General features: G+C 40.3%; 1 protein-coding gene across 1 annotated transcript in view; it reads right to left on the bottom strand.

Annotated features, from left to right (window-relative positions):
- LOC149143051 (pentatricopeptide repeat-containing protein At3g09040, mitochondrial-like) overlaps positions 1–16,387 on the bottom strand; it is a 92,996-nt gene that overhangs the window by 72,246 nt on the left and 4,363 nt on the right.

The following is a 16,387-nucleotide window of genomic DNA, read 5'->3' as shown; positions in this document are numbered from 1 at the left end:
ACTATGGGGAGCTCACCTCCATCCACTGACAACAATTCATTTTCAAATTTTTCACCATGACTAATGGCTAAGCATATAAAGAATATTACATCCAAAATTAGTTATCATCCTACATCTAAAAGGGCCCACCATATCTCCATCACTATTGTTCATTTAAATGTAGCAAGAAACTCTATTTTTGGAGGTTGCAACTTATAGGATGCAACAAGAACCTTTGTTTCAACTCAAAACGACTATCCCTACAACACAAATACCTTTGTATCAACTCTCTAATGTGAAGATTCCTCCAAAGGATTTCTCTAGCACCCACACTATGTACACACAACAATTACACTTGTGTAGGTCATCAGAAAAAAAAAAAAAAAGGGGAACAAATGTACATCACTAGCTCCAGACTTCAATTATTTCACTAATAGTCAAAGTTAAGCCCAAGATATTGATTATAGCTCTAAAACTCCACATTACCTATCAAATTAGGCCTTAAATATCCACTTTCAAGGATGAAGAAGGGTTATCCAAAAGTTGTGGTGAGCTAATTGTTGGAAAAGTAACTAGGTTTGGTCTTCATATTAATTTGTATTTTAGGTAAATGAAGAAAAATAATTTTATTTGTTTCAAGAATGGGTTTCATGCTCAAGTATAGAGTAAGCATGTTCTTCATGATTTTAAGGATTAATTGAGTCAAAGTCCATCTTTATTCTTTGTAAGAAAAGGAAAATAAATTATTTTCGTAAAAAAAAGAGTCAAATAGTCATCCATAAAGAACAAGTCGACCCTCCAGTTAGTCAAGTCAGCGTATTGATCAGACATGACTCTTCATAGTGACGAACAACTATACATAGGCGTGAATCCTCCACCAAAATGACATAAGTTTGTTTGATGTTATGAAGAAGTATGCAAGTTGCAGTGGCAAGGATATGCAAAGTTTTGTATGGAAGGATGTGTGAGTTCTCTGAAGCTTTGTGACAAGGCCGAAAATATGAAGCAGTCTATAATTTTTGTGATAGAATTGAAAACATGAAGAAGTCTGCAATTAGTGACAGGGATAGAGTTTGATGAAGCTTGATTTGGTTGTAACTCGGAAGGAGGGTTGACTTGGGATCTTATGGAGGAGGTTGTCTTTGTCTTTGGGTCTTGAAGGTCTCATTTTGATATGATTATGGAAGAATAGGATTGTTTGGGTTTTCCCTAGTTGTGGGGCTTTTCCCTAGCATGGAGCATATACTTTGTGTTCTTTGTGTCTTTTTTATATTCATGTTTTGGTAATTACTTGATGAATAAGTAAAACTAAATAATAAAAAGCCAACAAATATCACAAGTAATTAACATGTAAGGAGAATCAATTAATAATCTACAAACTCATTGATTTTCCAACCTGGTATCAAAGCTAAGGTTGGAAAAAGGAGGTATGAGGATCACAACTTGCTGAATACCTAGAGTTTCTAATGCATCAGTTATCTCTTCCTCCATCGAAACAATAACAAGCAGGAAAGATATTATTGATGGTACACTACCAATTTTTTTGTAATACATCATCAATCTAAACTAAGGTTTATAATACAATTTGATATCTACTCTATCTTGTCATGCAAAGGTCTATAGCCAAGCCCTTGTAAAGTAAGAAACATGAAGTATGATGTAATCCTAAGGTAGAACTATAATAAATTTAAGAAGAGGTCAGCTATAGTACAAAATACAAAGGGAGCATAGACTTGTCTTACTATAGGAATTTGAAGAGAAGATCTAATTTTTCTACAAAGACCTGAAACATATTACAAAGGGATGAAATTGGAAGTATGAGATAAGTCATAATAGCCTAAGTCCTAGTAGAATGAAGCACATATTCTAATTCAAAGTTGTTTTATCAATGTTTGAGGACAATTGTCTTCAAGGTATTATGAGAGGTTTATCTTCTTGATGATCTTGGTAGGTTGAGCTTGAGGGCCAAATAGAGTCATAAGGGAGGCCAAGTTATACCACAAAGGAGGCATCTCTCAAGTGACATATTCCAAGGAAGGAAGTGTGCATACCTCAGAGGCGTGGCATCTAAATTAAACTGAAGTGAAGCATGAAGGTCAGTCTCAAGTATGAATAGAAGACCAAATTTGTGCCCATGTGAGAAGGCGTGTTAGTTTGGTTTTTGTGTGCCTTAAGTAGGTCAGATCTATGCAAGAATTGGAGGTATAACCTTGTGGTCTATGCCCTAGATTAGGGCTCTTTCTATGTGTGTTCAAGAAACCATCCAAGTTCCCTAGAGGTCTATCCAAGCCTTGGATTATTGCTGGAAATTCCTATGCACCAGAGGAGAGGGCCAAGACCCTAGATGAGCTAGATATTTTCTATATTTGTAAGGACACATGTGCCTAAGGGAGTATGCACAAGTCTGAGGAGATCTTATTTATGAAAGAAGGGATAGAATACTCCTAAGTCTGCACAGAAATAGTACGATCAAGTGAACATAAGTTGGGCAATGTATGGGTGGTAGTTTAACTGTCATGAAGTGAAAGAGGAGGAGATTTAAGGAGATATTGCTATGGTGGAGGAACTGATCCTAAAGTAATCAGGACAAAAAAATTCAAGCCCGAGTTTAGGAAAACACACATCCAAGGAGTGACCCCTAGTCACATCCTTGGAAGGCCTACTGAAGGTGAGAAAGAGATATGGTTGGTTCATTATTTCTTGTAGCCATGTAGCTGTGTGAGGAGGCAGATTCTAGGCATGAGCAATGAAAGAACTGGTCAATATCTTGTGGGAATATTTTGGGCATTGAAACAGGTGTATTCTCTCTATCAAGAAGGTCTAGATTCTTTGTGTAAGTGAAGGTAGAAGGGAAGCTTAGTTTTGGAGGTTGAGTATCTAGTAGACCCTCCAAGACTAGGTTGCATTCATCTACAAGGACACATGAATAGGGGCTATTGGTATGGGAATTTGGTGGTTTAGTGCAGGTACAGGATGCCCTAGATAGGGCCAAAAATGTAGGCTCAAATCTGAAGTATTTGAGATGGTTGGAAATATGTCTTCTAGGAGAGAAAGATCTTGAAAGAATGAGCAGATGGGAAGTCAAGATGGACTTGAATAATGAAGGTAAAAAGGCAATCCACTGAAGAAAATTGGAAGTTTTCTCATAGGTAATGAGCAATAGTGTTATAAGGAGTCTATATCAGTCAAAGTATTGAATGTAAAAGGGTGAATCCTTTAGCCCTGGATCAATAAGTTTGTGAGAGAAAAATAATAAGGTCTAGTTATGTGATTTGGAGAAGCATATTAGAAATAAGAGAGCAATGAGTTGAAGAGCCTATGATTTGGAAATATTGGAGGAGTAGGATAACAGCTAGAGGGAACAATTATTTGGGTCTATGAAGTTATGTTGATTGATATAAACTGATTGGAAAGGTCAACCAAGTTGTATTCAAAACAATGGATTGGCTAACCTTATGATAATTAGTTTGTTGAAGAAACTATGTGATGGACTATATTCAAGGCATAAAGGATTGTAGGAAGTACTGGTGGACACAGTTGAGGATGTTGTAGGTAAAGACCTCAAGTATAGAATAATGATATATTAGGAGGAAAAATTGGAGCCCTAGGAGTTGCAAGACGTGCAATCTTAGTGATAAGAGGGTTAGTTGAAGAAGCTACAACTATCATAAGGCAATGATGAGTACTTCTAACACAAGTTGAGGCTTGTTGATGAATTCTCCCTGTTTGAGAGGAAGTGAGCATGGATTTCTCCTCTAAGGTTGAGAGGGAGTAAGGTTGGATAATGGTTCTCCATGTGTCATGTACTAGGTTAGGACTAACAATCGTAAGTCTAGTGCATGCACATGGATAAGGAGAATGATGATTTGAATTAGCATGGTTCTCCTTGTGTCAAATACTCTGATGAATTAGGATTGATATCCTAAGTTAAGTACATGGACATGGATAAGGAAAATGATGGATTGGATAAACATATTGGACAAACATTCTTGAGTCATGTACAATGATGGATTAAGATGGAGATCCTAATTCAAGTACATGGACTTGGATAAGAATGGTTCGATGGATAGGCATTCCCTTAAGGGAAATGGTCTGGTAAAAGATATACTGCAAGTATCCTAGGTGGAGTATGTACCTCAGTGAGGTGGTGTGGTCTCCCATGGAATACCTCCCAACATTGTGCTCTGATCTTGTGAGATATAGAGTGTACATGTCAAGGCCTTGGTAATGTGACAATGTTGGTTATGATGATACTTTGATTCTTATCAATCTGGATCCCTTCTTATGAGAATATTTCAACTTGAGATAGACCTGTTGAGTCATTATGAATACCTCTCTAGTTAATAGGGAGTGTTGGAAAAGTAACTAGGTTCAGTCTTCATATTAATTTGTATTTTATGTAAATGAAGGAAAAATAAATTACTTGTTTCAAGCATGGGTTTCATACTCAAGTCTAGAGTAAGAATGTTCTTCATACTTTTAGGGATTAATTGAGTCAAAGTCCATTTGGGTTCTTTGTAAGAAAAGGAAAATAATTATTTTAGTAAATAAAAAAAGTCAAATAGTCATCCATAAAGATCAATTCGGCCCTCCAGTTAGTCAAGTTGGCCTACTGATAAGACATGACCCTTTATAGTGACGAACAAATATATATAGGCGTGAATCCTCCATCAAAAGGACATAAGTTCAGTTGATGTTTTGAACAAGTATGTGAGTTACAGTGGCAAGGATGTGTGAAGTTTTCTATGGAAGGATGTGTAAGTCCCATGAAACTTTGTGATAAGGCCAAAAACTTGAAGCAGACTATAATTTTTTTGACAACTGAAAATCTAAAGAAGTTTGCAATTAGTGACAGGGATAGAGTTTGAAGAAGCTTGATTTTGAATGTAATTCAGAAGGAGGGTTGACTTCAGGATCTTATGGAGGAGGTTGTCTTGGTCTTTGGCTCTTGAAGGCCTCATTTTGATTTGATTCTAGAAGAAAAGGATTGTTTGGGTCTTCCCCAGTTGTGGGGTTTTGCCCTAGTGTGGAGCGTATATCTTGTGTATTTTGTGTCTTTGTGATATTCATGTTTTGGTAATTTCTTGATGAAGAAGTAAAACTAAATAATAAAAATCCAACAAATATCACAAGTAATTATTATGTAAGGAGAATCAACTAAATCTACGAACTCATTGATTTTCCAATAGTAATTAGTGTTTTGCTGCTGCTAAACATCACATTACAATAAGGTAGTGTGATCTATGATTTGAAAGAGCCATGAGAGGTGAAGATGTTCTAGGCTCTGACGTGGCCGCAAGCGGGCATGTGGTGCGCACGCATCCCTGCACCTGCACAGAGACAGAAATTAATTTAATCACATTTATTTGGGCATATGCGATCGCTGTTACCCTACCTCAACGACCTGTCGACATCCATATGCTATGCACGGTCAACTATCTCTGGCGGTTTTAGTGGCAGTTTCCGTTAATGGAAGCGATGGATATCAAAGAGGAGGCCCTTGATTATTCCCAGAATCCGTTCGAGGGACAAACCGTTTTTGGCAATCGAAGCCCTAACCCTAGCATTGATAGCTTTGCTCCTCCTCTCCCGGACATTTCGTCGATTGTTGCGCTTTCGGGATCCTCAGCCTCGGCGTTGTGCTTAGGATCTCTCTCTCTAGAAACCTCGGGTCTTGATTACCCCCTGCTTTCCCCTGGCACACTCGATCTCCTCACTGTCATTATGCCTCCCTCACCTGATTTAGATCTGATCCCCCTCCATAACCCGACGCCTCCTCGGAGCTTGCCCCCTCCAGTTTCTGCAAACCCTAACTCCCTCCCATTGGGTTGCTTCGACTCTCCGGTCATAAAATCTAAAGTGGCGACTCCCTTGAAGGATGCAGGATCAGATCCATTGACAGAACACCCATCGGCGTCGAGAATAGGGAAGAGAAAGGTCAAGTGCGTGAAGACGTCCGCAAAGGACCTTACCATCACATTCAGTGAAGATATACCAATGGGCAAGGTCGTGGGCAAGGCCAACATAGTACTTGTTGTACATGTGCGAGGAAGGGCTTACTCAGTGACCAGGCTCACAAATTAGGTAAAAGAGATCTGGGGTGGCATTCTTCAAGAACTCCCAGAGGTACAAAGCCTGGCTCGGGGTTGGTTTTCCCTACATTTTTCAAAGGCTGAATATACTGATATGATTCTTGCCAAACACTGGCACATAGAGATGGCACCGGTCCTCCTCAAGCGCTGGTCACCGCTATTCGATCTGGAACGGGAACAAATCGGAGCAGGACCTATCTGGGTGTGATTACCAGGTCTTCCTTTACAATTCTGGTCTGAAGCGGTGTTTATTAGGATTGGAAATGCCCTTGGGACATATTTGGAATATGATAAGACCTATGTTCAGACAAAAAACCGTGCGTTGGCAAGAATCCTGGTTCACTTGGACACAAGGGAGGGTCTGGAAGAGAAGATCACCCTGAAATGGAGGCATTACACCAGAATACAGATCTTGGATTACGAGGGTGTTCCTTTCTGCTGTAGAAGGTGTCATAAGGTAGGGCATATATTCAAGGAATGTCCTCTGCTCGCGAAACCTGCTGACTCCCTTAGCTCGCCATCGTCTCTAAAAGGAAAAGCTCTTGTGTCGGCATCTCGAGCTCCTGTGTCGGCATCACGCATCAGTACTCTGGTTCCAAAGCTTTTCAATTTGGGTGAATCCTCAAAGGAGGCGGAAGAAGCCAACAGGCCACCCTTGCCCCCTTTGACACAAGTAAGAGCTATAGCTGCTGCGGAGATGGCGCAGAAATTGGGTACTTCTCCTTCCTCTCCTCTAATCTCTCACTCATCTTCATTATCACTTTCCGTTGTTGCACCATTGGATGTAAATGCACCTCTGGTTACTTGTGCGATTTCCATCCCCCCGCCCATCATTGCCCCCTCCTCCCCTACTGTCCATCCGACTCCATCCTCAACAGGGGTTTCGGCCTCTTCCCACCCGGTATTGCCTCACTCCTACAACCTTCGATCCAGGCTCATATCAGGTCTTGACCCGCAAATTGGGTTGGGGATGGCCTACCCTGGACCCCTGCTCAATCTTCCTGCGGGCATAAATCTTACTTGACAAAGGCCATACAGAAAGCTGGTGCTGAGGTAGCATCGGGCAAACAATCCACCATGGAAGGGGTTCTTAGAGCATTGCAAACCCCAGAGGGGGTTCCGCCATGAAATGCCTCTCCTTTAATTGCAGAGGTCTGGCTAGTACCTCCAAAAAACTAGCCATGCAGAGGTTGATTGAGAATGAACCGACTGATATCATTATGCTGCAAGAGACTTTGGGCAATGCAGATTCTATTGAGCATACCCTTACTACCATCCGACCTGGATGGCACTTCCATGCACTGGATGCCATAGGTAGGGCTGGGGGCTTAGCCATCGGATACAATCCTCGGACCATAAATGTATCTGCCACCTAGGGAGGAGTGGGCTTTATAGGCATGGATTTCTTCTCGGCTGAGCTAGGGGAGACCTTGAGGATCATCAATGTATATGGCCCATGCCAGAGGAGAGAGGAATTCTGGCAGTATTTTCTTGGATTAAACTCAACATCTATGGATCAGATTATCATAGGGGGCGATCTTAATTTCTCCATGGGATATGGGGAATCCTGGGGATCACAAGCCCAAGTTGACCCCTTGTCTGATTTCTTTAAGGACATTCTGGACCAGCACCATCTTGCTGACATCCCCATGAACAAGCCTATGCCTACCTGGAGGAACCGGAGAGTAGGGGATGCAGCCCTGGCTAGAAGACTTGACAGATTCCTGATCAAAATCCCCCTGCTTCAGAGATTGACCAGATACAGACAATGGGTGGGGGCAGGGGGAAAATCTAATCATTCTCCTATTTATCTGGAGATTCTTGGACCTGATGCCAAGCCAAAGGCACCCTTCAAATTCAATCATGTCTGGCTCCAAGATGAGGAGTATACTAGTCTTGTCAAGGACTTTTGGGTCTCCCACCCTATATCTAATCACAGAACAACGGCGGAGGGATTTTGCCACAACCTTTCTCAGCTAAAACAACTAACCATGGCCTGGGCAAAGGAGAAGAAGGCTAAGGATGATCAGAAGATTTTGGCCATTGAAGCTGAGTTGGAATTATTGTTGGATGAAAAGAATCTTGGCTTTACCTCAGCAGAAGAGAAGATCAAGCTGATTGAGCTTGAGAAGCAGAAAGACAAGATTCTTAAGGAAAGGGAAGAATCATGGAGACTGAAGAGCAGGGCCATTTGGTTAAAGGCAGGAGATGATAACACCAAATTTTACCAAAATTTTGCCAAGGGAAGGAAGACTACAAACACGATCTGGAAAATGCCCCTTCCTGATGGAGAGCAAGCTGACAATTTCCGAAAACTCTCCAGACTGGGCACCTCCCACTTTCGAAATCTGTTTAGATCTCCCCATGAGGCCAATCTAGCAGATATCATACAAGTGGCTGGACTCTTCCCTCGCTTTGTAGGAGAGGAAGAAGCAAATGAATTGACTTCACCTGTCACTCTGGAGGAACTTGAGGGGGTATTAAAGTGGTTCAAAAAGGATAAAAGCCTGGGACCCAATGGGTGGACAATAGAATTCTATTTGGCTTTTTATGATCTATTGGCCTTGGATCTTCTACAGGTTGTGGAGGAATGCCGATCATCTGGTAGATTGTACAATGCTATCAACTCTACCTTCATCGCCCTCATCCCTAAAACTGATTCCCCTACCTCCTTTGATGATTTTCGGCCCATTTCCCTCTGCAATTGCCTTTATAAGATTATCTCCAAAATCATTGCTAATCGTATCAGGCCTATCCTTTCTCAGCATATCCTCCCTAAACAATTTGCTTTCCTTGAAGACTGCCAGATTCATGAAGCTATTGGCACTGCTCAAGAAGCCATTCATTCCATCCGAGCCCGCAGACTAAAAGGTATCATTCTCAAAATTGACCTGGCCAAGGCCTTTGATCGAGTGGACTGGACTTATATCAAAATGCTTCTTATTCACCTGGGCTTCCCCCTCTCATTTACCAATTGGATAATGGCTTGCATATCAACCCCCTCCTATAGTCTGCTCATTAATGGCTCTGCCTCTCCTTTTTTCCATGCTGAAAGGGGTCTCAGGCAAGGCTGCCCACTCTCACCGCTCCTCTTTCTGCTTGTTATGGAGTGTCTGAGCAGACTCATCTATCATGAAAAGCAGAATGGCAGATTGTCAGGTTTGAAGATTACTGATCAGTGTTACCTGACACATCTCCTGTTTGTGGATGATGTCCTCATTTTCTTGGACGGAAGTATACGAGATTCGATCACTCTTGATAAGATCCTTGCCTCTTTTTACAAATCCACTGGTATGTCGGCAAACCACACAAAATCAACTATTTCCCAGGCTTACACTTCTGCTCAAGAATCCAATCTTGCCTTGCATCGTTTCCCTTATAACCCTCGACCTCTGGATCAGGGATTCAAATATTTGGGTTACTGGATCAAGCCTTTGGGACACAAGATAGTAGATTGGACTTGGCTGATCTCCAAATTTGAGAAGAGGATCTCACACTGGAGCCATCGCTTTCTATCCAGAGCAGGAAGGCTGGTGCTCATTAAATCAGTCCTGGAGGCCACACCTGTATTCTGGATGGCTTTAGCCTGGATACCTAGAGGTATACTTGCCCGTCTCAAGAAAATTTGTTGCAGATACCTCTGGAATGGGGGATAGGATAAGCGAGTTTTTGCATGGATTAGATGGGATAATATTGCCATGCCTAAAAAGTGGGGAGGATGGGGTCTTAAAGATCTATCATCCTTTGCACATGCTCTGGCTGCGAAAATGGGATGGACATTGCTTACCAAGCAAAATCTCTGGACGTCTATCTCATACCATAAATACATCTGGCCCTTACAAGTCATGGATTGGATCTAACTGCCTAGCTGGAACAGAACATGCATTTCATCGGTGTGGAAAGCTCTATTGTACTCGCTCCCCCTCATTCGCAGTCATCTTACTTGGAGAATCAATGATGGAACCAAGGCTCACATTGGAATGGATCCATGGACAGGTGGAGGAGGGAGATGTTACCTCCCTCGTGAGCTTATTCGATTACTCGATCAACAGAACATTAAAGTAATAGCTCATATTGCGGACCATGAGAATTCATCCATTTTCACACAAGCATGGAAATCGGCAGCGCAGTTAAATTTGCCTCCTATCTGGCACCAAAATTGGGAGGATTACACAAGTGCTCTGAGTGAATCCCACATTCGCATCAAGGAAGGCCCAGACGAGCTCATGTGGAACAAGGCCGAATTTGGATACTACTCCCCCAAGGAAGGTTACCTGTGTCTGATTAATAACAAACAACCAGAAATCACTCAAAGTTGGTGGAAGCTCATCTGGCAATTAAAGACTCCACCCCGAACAAAACTCTTTTTCTGGTGCATTCTCCGAAATAAGGTCCCTACTGGGGACTCGCTTATGCACAGATCTGTGTATGGTCCCACCTGGTGCATACTCTGCAAACAACAATCCAAATCGACCATTCATCTTTTTCTTACTTGCGAAACCACAAAACAGATATGGAAGGATGTGGCTGAGGAAATTAAGTTCACGAGAGCATGGGAGGGTGAAAACATCACAGTAGCATGGGATGCCTGGAACCGAGCACACGCTGGAACAAACCTCACATGTCTTCCTCTCATCATTTGCTGGGCAATTTGGCTGGCAAGGAACAAATTGATCTTCGAAAATGGCTCGATTCGATGGCAATCCGTTATTGCCAAAATCATTGCAGCATATCATGAATTTCCTGAATATACTCCTCCTCGTTCTCGCAGACCAACTGCCCCCGACCCCATAGACCACTCCACACCATGGGAATTTTTCGATGGAGCTGCTCAACAACATGGATGTGGGGGGGGCTTCATACTATATCTATCAGATCAGCATTATTACAAAGTCAAGATGGGCTTAGGCGTAGGAACGAACAACTTTGCAGAACTCATAACTCTTCGTCATCTTATGCATTTTGCTTTAAATCATGAATGCATATACGAGGACTCAAATATTATCATAAATTGGATCAACCTGAAAATTAGATGTCACGCGCACACACTCTTAAATATTCTGGATGAAGTTATACATCTCAAAACAAAATTTAATAACATCATTGTTCGTCATATCTATTGGGAGCATAATCACAGTGCCGATGGATTATCCAAGGAAGCCACGCACCTGCCAGGAGGATAGTGGATAATCCAAGAACAGAGGGGCACCTCTCAGTACCAGTACTTCCACAGGCCTTATATAGACCAAATCTACCATCAGGTGGATGGTCACTGAATTTTTGAAGAACTATCGAGTATATACGATGATGTAGATAATCTAGTTTTATTTATGATCAGCATCCTGCGAGGTGCAATTATGTTTTTATATAGAATACCGTTACAGCATCATCCTGCGTGATGATTTTTTTATTTTTGATACAGCATCATCCTGCGTGATGATTTTTTGTTTTTGACACAAACATGTACAAGAATGGTTTGTAGATATTATAGACATGGATGCAATCCGCATATGCTGAACAACATATACTATATGTAATTTTTCACCATATAATGAAAGATTACGATTTTTCCGGTGGAAAAAAAGGTGGTATCATGTTTTGAAAAGCATTACCCATTTGAATTATCAAAATTAGGCACTTGAAACCAACACAACATATAATAACTAGAACAAACAGAGTGCATGCCCACTAAAAATACAAATCTCAAAGATGTCCTCCATTATAAGGTTGCACACTTACATAGTTGGGTTTACAAAGAAAACTTACACAACTATAGAATTTAATTTGTAAAGCATGCTTACACAACTATTACGACGGGGTTACAAAGTTGGAAACTCCACCAGCGTTTTATAGAGCCTCCTATGTAAAAAGGTCAGTCTTAGACATTAAAACCTCAAGTATTTTTCTTCATTATTATTGAAATTATAAAAGATTTTATTGGAAGTTGAAACCTCATGAAGGTTGCTCTCATAAATTTTAAGAAGTTGAAACCTCAGGAAACGTAGTCATTGTGATAAGAGTGATGGTGCACCACTAAATACTCTTTAGTGCAACTATGTAGTGATTTAGAGAGAGATAGAGAGAGTGCATGCATGCCTCCAATTTAGGCTTTAACCATGTACAAAAATTATTTGCATATGAATTCTAAAACCAAAAAATAAACAATGGCGAGAGCATAAAACATAAACAAGATATACATGAAGATTTTTCCCTGGATCCCAAAACCGGTACTACCAGATTATTTTTCATTATATCCCTTTCAATGTTACAATGCGTATATATACATGCCGAAGCATTCATAAACCCTAATCCATTAACCCTAGATTAGAACATAACCATAGTTCGCTTAACCGGATCTACAAAATACCATGGGTAGAAAACCATCATGCCCAAAACCATGTGTGAAGCGCATGCACAAAACCATAGGTAGGCCCGCCCACCTAATATAGGGTCCAAAAAAAATTTCCTAGGTCGTTGCCCCGAAACCCATGTAGGGGGGGCTATCGCCCCCCTGTTGCACCCGCGCAATGGGGGGGGGGCACCCTGCTTCATGCATGGGGCTATTCGGGGGGGGCGCCCTGCTTCGTGCATGGGGCTATTCGTGGAAAGAATATAACACACCCAACATCCAATATGCATGTGTCAAACTCAAAACACTTCTAGTATTTGTTGTTGTTCTAGATTTAGTATTTTGAATTTTAATTTAGATGCTTTTATATTTTTGGGTTTGTTTTTCTAGAATTTACTTGGCAATATCTCTAATGATAGTTTTGTTTTTAGCTAAGGCATGTTAGCAAGGGAAACTACTAGTTTCAAATAGGCACACTATCCTAGGTAGGAGGTGCATGCTTGCATGCATATCAATTTCTCTTAGTGAGCACATGTGATTGAGGTATTTAGCTTATGTAGGTAGGCACATTGTTCTAGGGAATTTTAGGGATAGGGTTATATCCTCAGCCTAGGGTGCTCCACAGAGATAAGGAGCATTGATTATAATCCTAGTTTCTCTTAGTTTGTAAAGGAGATGCATGGTACATGACTATGTTGGTTAGCGAGTTGTTTTGAGCCACTGCACTATATTTCTTCCTTTTAAATTTGAGTGGAAGATAGTCATGATTGAGAATCTAGATCTATGTAATTGTTGTTCTTATTTCCAACAACATGTGTGTGCATATTAGAATATTCAAAAGACATTGTGTTTATTGGAGGTGTTCGTGTTCTTAGCTACCTAATGGTTACTAGTTATTTTTTTGAGTGTAGAATCCACTAGCCATGGTCTAAAATTTAACATGATGAGCCCATTATGGTCCACTCCACTAAAATATGCCTATTGAGCCTAGTGTGCCATGGGAATGTCTAAATATCTCCAAAAAAATCCTTTTTTGGGCAAGAAACTTACTAGGAATGTTAGGGACACTGCCAAAGTTCCTAACGTTATTCCTATCAAAATAGAATGTTCCCTACAAGTTCTAATGTTCCTTAGTACATGAGAACTTGGAGAATGGGTCCTCTACTTTTGGGAGTGAGTTCCCATGTAATTGTGGTAAAAATCATTGTTGTTGACCATCGACATTGGAAAAAAACTGGCAAGGGTTTGAAAAAAAGTTAAAATTTGTAAAAAAATTGGAAAATATTGATAAAAATCAACAAACATTGACAAAGTTGGAAAATACAAAAATATTCATTTTTTCCCATTTTTTAAACATCTAAAGCAACAAGACATCAAATAAATGCATTGCACATAAATATGAAAACCAAACTAATATATAAGATGTATAAGATGCTTGTTGCTACATCACAAATCAACATTGAATCATGTCTTGAATCCTAAGTGTTGACCTAGTCTCAATATCTCAACAAGAAATATAATAAATATATCTCATCATCCTGAGTCATCTATAATGAAAGTACATACATAAAAACTAGTGATTTCCTCTACCCCTTTCACAGGTAGAGGCAATGGCTTTTCCTCTATATGAAGAAGGCCCTAGGAATGGTGTTGGAATCTGACATCTGCTAAAAGAAGTAGGAGGTAGACTCTAATGTCCTATACTAGTGCCCATGCCACTGCTAGGTCCAACTTGCTCTGTCTGAGTTCTTGAAGGTGATGGTTGTCACCCCATCCTCCTCTACCTCTCTCCCTGCTCAGTGCTACCTCCTTTGGTGTCTCCTCCTCTAACTAATCAGGGAGTGATTCCATGACAAACCTCTCAGTCTCAATCCTCCATGCAACAATGTTGTGAATCACGTCAATGAGATGGCATCCCCATGAAAAATCTTAAAAAAATCTGAAAAACAATAGTGGAAATTGATGCCTATACTTGCAAATGCATCCATAATTGAGGGAAATCAATCCCCACTCTAAAAAACATAGTGATGGCAAAGGAAAATGGTGTCCTCCTCCTTAGCTCAAGCAGAACTGGTCTCTTACTCTTTTGCTCTCCAAACCCTTTTTTTGTTTGCAAAATGAGTTAAAAACCCCCCAAAAAAAATGTTGAAGTGCCCATATCCAACATTTGGCAATCTTTTGGATCATGTTGCAATTTTTATGATATTGTCACAATTTTTTCTGACTAGTAAAAAATCACCAATTTTTACAAGTGGTAAAATCGATCAAGGGTAAAAATTGCCACCACACAATATTTGTAAAATAGTAAGAACAAAGACACATTCATTTTTTGTAATTAATCTATTAATTTGCATTAATACTATATGGTAATGTTTCAAAAATGAGGATTCAAGTATATTACATTTCCTTACAATATTTGGACATGGCCTTATTGTTAGTTTTTAAGGTTAATACAAAAGTGTTTACACCATGTCTGGGGTTGCTTGATGTGATTTGGGGTGCATGGTGTATGGATGACCCTTGGATGTGTCGTGACAGACATACATATGTGGAGTGAATTACTCGTTAATTCCTAGACCCCATTTTGATGCTTATGTAGCTCTCTTCATTGGAGCATTGAAGATCTACGGAGCTTGGTGGCTTCTTCATGATAGCCACAAAACGATTTGCTTTGGAGGAGCATTAAACATCTTGGAGGGATTTGAGCCTAGATGGTCTGGGCACACTCGATTGCTTGCATGGAGGCTTGTGTTTGACTTGATGATGCTTAGGTTGAGAAAGTGATCATGTATGTGTGGTGGACTTGGGGAAGCACATGACATAGAGTTGTTGGAGCTTTGGAGACTAGTGGAGTGGGGAACATTGTTTCTTCTTGAATAACGCTGATGCTTGGGAGCCTTTCTTGTTGGATGTCTTCAACTTGGAGCTTGACAAGCATCACTTGTAGTGGGAGTGCTTCACATGTATACCTATCTTGTTATGTATATGTTGCTTGTAGTGGATTAAGACCACCATTGTATTGTTGACCTCCCTTACCTCTCATACAAATAGAAAAAGGAGAGAATCATTTCATATTATCATCATCATCATTGTACTCATTGTTTGTACTTGTCTTGGAGAGATTTCTTGTAGGGGGCAAGATGTTAGGATTCATGAGGAAACCCTAAGGGAAGATAAGAAAGAAAGAGATGTTGGAGATTATACTTGATCTTGTGGATTCATTTATCACTCACTTGTATTAAAGACACCAATAGTTGAGCACACTAGTCTCTTTCACTCTTTGTACTTTTCATTGTATTATCACTCTTGTCTTGGAGCACTGAAGTGTTGAAGAAATTCAAGGGTAATTCTAGGGTTAGGGTTCACCTTAAAGAAGCAACGTAGCTAGGTATGTGACAAACCCTAGAGGATAAAGACACATTGCTCTTACAGAGAACATGAAAGAAGAAGAAGAATTGGAAACCCTAGTGCTATTTGTTATGCTCCATGAACTTAAAAGGAGGAGACACCTTGCATACTTGTAGGATGCAAGTGTAGGAACCAAGAAAGAGCTTTAACAAAGAGCCCAACATTTGGTTAGAGTAATTTCTACTCAGGAGGAGTTAGTTAGAGTTTTCATGGTTTCCATAGCTAGAATTTGAAAGGTTTGAGATTGTACCAACTTGTGATAGGTTATGGGCATGTACATGTACTTCATCCCTTATATATTAATGAAGTGTTTCAGTTGTCCAATTATTGTGTACATACAGATTTTATTCCAACTTGTATTGTCTTCTTGATGGGTAATTTCAGCTCTCATTATTCATGCCAATTTGACAACAGACAGCTGAAACTCTTAAGAGAGTGAACACATATCCAGAAGATAAGAGGCCAGATTTATTGTTGTAATAAATTTATTTCAAAGCTGTTATATGTATGGAAAACTGTGCCTTAATACCTGTGAATTAATGACATTGAAGTACTCTTG

The sequence above is a fragment of the Pinus tabuliformis genome, chromosome X (genome assembly GCF_031772625.1).
Source record: "Pinus tabuliformis cultivar Carrire ecotype Pingquan chromosome X, CPIR1, whole genome shotgun sequence".
NCBI lineage: Eukaryota > Viridiplantae > Streptophyta > Pinopsida > Pinales > Pinaceae > Pinus > Pinus tabuliformis.
The sequence above is the reverse complement of the archived record's forward strand: the minus strand, read 5'-3'. Positions and strand labels throughout refer to the sequence as shown.